Below are 623 nucleotides of genomic sequence, written 5' to 3'. Positions count from 1 at the left end.
CAGGGTAGAAGTGCCCTATGCAGTTTCCAAGGCTGTAAATCTTTACGGAAGCTGACCGACACATATTTGTCTCCCTAAGCAGCCCGCGTGTTGGCACCACCAACCTGTTGTTACTAGCCGAAAGCTTAACGACTGCACCAACAAGGTTCCCTGTTTGTTTGTTTTGCTTCTTTCAATAGTTCTGTGAGGGATAGCTGTAGTATTCAGTTCTATTAGAATCCAAAGCCTGGAAAGGCAAACGAGTTTTAAGAAAATAATTCCGCAAAACCGGCCATATTTGCCGAAACCCGGGATCGAACCAGGGACCTTTAGATCTTCAGTCTAACGCTCTCCCAACTGAGCTATTTCGACAACCTGAAAAACACAGCTTCAGTCATTCCTTCAGTAACATTATTATGGCTGCTGTGTTTTCAAATACTTAGCCTTAATTTACGTTATGCGCTCTCTCAGATAAAATTAGAAAGGCTCCACTGCCATCCATGTTTAAAAATGGGATCCAATTTTCGGAGACCGTGGATGGGTTAGTAAAGGACGAGGAGGGCGACAAACGGCAGCAATAGGTAAAACAGGGCGATGCTTTTCTGCTTGGTAACCTCTGGCTCTTTCTCGCTCCAAACACTGCT

The 623-nt window shown here is 44.8% G+C and overlaps 1 non-coding gene across 1 annotated transcript; it reads right to left on the bottom strand.

Annotated features, from left to right (window-relative positions):
- Positions 1-278: 278 nt before the first annotated feature.
- On the bottom strand, positions 279-351 carry TRNAF-GAA (transfer RNA phenylalanine (anticodon GAA)). Its single transcript has one exon. It is a non-coding gene; the product is annotated as a tRNA-Phe (tRNA).
- Between the last annotated feature and the right edge of the window lie 272 nt (positions 352-623).

This window comes from Trichechus manatus, unplaced genomic scaffold (genome assembly GCF_000243295.1).
Source record: "Trichechus manatus latirostris isolate Lorelei unplaced genomic scaffold, TriManLat1.0 scaffold00180, whole genome shotgun sequence".
Classification (NCBI taxonomy): Eukaryota; Metazoa; Chordata; class Mammalia; order Sirenia; family Trichechidae; genus Trichechus; species Trichechus manatus.
The sequence above is the reverse complement of the archived record's forward strand: the minus strand, read 5'-3'. Positions and strand labels throughout refer to the sequence as shown.